Source organism: Molossus molossus, unplaced genomic scaffold, assembly GCF_014108415.1.
Source record: "Molossus molossus isolate mMolMol1 unplaced genomic scaffold, mMolMol1.p scaffold_m16_p_8, whole genome shotgun sequence".
NCBI classification, from domain to species: domain Eukaryota; kingdom Metazoa; phylum Chordata; class Mammalia; order Chiroptera; family Molossidae; genus Molossus; species Molossus molossus.
Window position 1 is genome coordinate 51,478,503 of NW_023425402.1, and position 2,405 is coordinate 51,480,907.

At 40.6% G+C, this 2,405-nt stretch overlaps 1 non-coding gene across 1 annotated transcript; it reads left to right on the forward strand.

Moving 5' to 3' along the window:
- Positions 1–600: 600 nt before the first annotated feature.
- Positions 601–749, forward strand: LOC118622183. The gene has a single exon (XR_004957984.1). It is a non-coding gene; the product is annotated as a U12 minor spliceosomal RNA (small nuclear RNA).
- The last annotated feature ends 1,656 nt before the right edge of the window (positions 750–2,405 follow it).

The window sequence follows — 2,405 nt, forward strand, 5'->3', positions numbered from 1 at the left end:
GGTCACATTTCCAATATGAAACTTTGTACTTCCTTTCCAATGAAGGATGCTCAACTTCGTGATTAAAGACATGGGCCTGACTGCTGGGCATGTAGGATAGAATTGGCAACCCTTCCCCACCGTCCACCACATTCTGATTTTCTGTCCTTAGGACATCTGTTTAAACCCTCTGAGCCTCTTTCTTTGTCTCATTTTAAATTTGGGCGAACAATATTTTATCCTAGCACTGTTCTGAGGATAAAACAAATGTTTGCAGTGCATTTTGAGCAGTCCCCGAATCTAGCAAATGCTCAAGAGCAGGGAGCAGGAATGACAGACAATAATAACAGAGAGGCAAAGGCAATCAGTAATAGTCATCATTTAAAAGAGAACTTATTTCTGACCTTGTTGCTCATGGAAGGCTTTACACAGGAGGTGAAACCTTAGCCAGGTTTCGAAAGAGGTGGGTGTGTTGGAAGACGGGTCGTGTTGGTGCATAGTTATCAGATATTATCCTTGAGCTCAAAGTTAACACCTGAGTGTTCAGAGTCTCTATAAACTAACAACTCAAAATACATTTCATTATCATCACCTGGGAGCTTGCTAGAACTGTAAAATCTTATGCCTAAAACTTATGAGTAAGGAAAATAACAATTCGGGTGAAACCTGAATCCTCACTGCTGAGGGGAGACAAGTTTTTGAGTGGGTAAAGGTTGCCCATAAGGTGACCCGTCTAATTTGCAGGATGCCTGGGAGCTGTGATCTGCCTGTCCCTAAACAAACAAACAAACAAACAAACAAACAAACAAACAACCATAAAATCTTAGTCCCCACTCTCAAACTGCTGGATCAAAATCGGGACTGGATCCAGACCTCAGGTGACTTGGAGTTCCAGTGATGTTTGAGGCGTACTCTCTGCCAAGTGTGACTGCCAGACCCGCAGTAGCAGGGAACTGGTGAGAAATGCAGATCTCCAGGCCTATTGGCTTGTAGGTGGCTGCCAACTTTTTGTGTGCTCATATACCCCCTTCTTTGTGCTGGACAGATAGATGTTGTGGTGGTTGGAGGGGAGGGTTCTCTGGTGTTTCCTTTATAGGCGTACTTATCCCACAGAATCCCACATGAGACTAGGTACCACCCTCAGGACCTTATGGAACCCTAAATACTTCCCACAGGGCCAGCTCCAAAGACCATCACATTGTGAGTTAAGGCTTCAACCCCTTAACAATGGATTTATAACACCTTCTTAATCAAAAAGCCTGGGATAAGGCTCCAAGTGTGGCCCGACATCCCATGTTTTAACAGTCCCTTCCAGGTGATTCTGATGGACGCTAAAGATTGAACACAGCCTGAATAGAGAAATACCTCAGAGCTTTCTTAGTGCTGATGCCAAGGTCTGGTTGAAGCCTAGTAACTTAAAGTACAACCAAATTTGAGAACCACTAATAAGAGATTTTCTATCCAAATATATAAACATATCCAAAATGATTTCACGGATTTGTCTTGGGGCAATGACAGAATTTTCTAGATAGCAGTAGTCAGTGGTAAGTACAACAGCCATGTTACTGTATCACCTGTTGGGCAGAGGCACCTCAAATATTTAGGCTTCTATAGATGTTTAGCATTCATGTTGCATGATTAGTTTTTTATGTCTGAGTGAGAAATTCTATCATCCTTTTATTTGAGAAGCTTGTTGTGACCTGAGGTGTAATTGATCTTTTTCAAAAGCTATGCATTTTATAAGTAAGTCCAGCTGAGTTTAAAGAAAAATGCAGAAGGGATCACAATTGCCTGAGGTAATGTCTACCTTAAATATAGTTTTGCCAAGTGTTTTAAGGATATACAAATAAAAATATCAAAAACTAACCCATTTCACTTTTTTAATTGAAAACAAATAAGCTTACAATGTTAGACTTTCCTGTGTGCTTGGACTGCTTCAGGACATTCATCTTTCTGATGTCAGCACTTGAAATCATAATACCACATAGCTATCTTTGGCATAGGCACACAATAGAAACAGAAGTGTCGAAAGCTAAGAAGCAGTTTATAATCTGCTTCCATGTTTTCGTCTATCTCTCCTCCTTTCTGAGGTCTCGGGAAACAATAAGAAATGTATATCTGTCCCCTTTCCTGATATGAAAGAAAGCAAAGCATAGTTAACATTACAGAAATCTTTTTGTTATGAAGGTAACATCTGCTTAAAAACCAGAGACTTTGTAGGGATCTGTTTTAGAGACAAAGTTCTCTTCCCTCCTCTCTTACCTCTTCCCTTGACTTGGGCTATTGGCATGTGTGATAGATAGCTGGGGTAGAAAGTGTTTTCAGGAACTCTGCTTGATGTCATATAACCAATATGAATCTTGCTGTGACTGAATTGTTTGTCTGCAAAGAACTTGGTTTGTGGTTCCCATTTCATTTTGGATTTC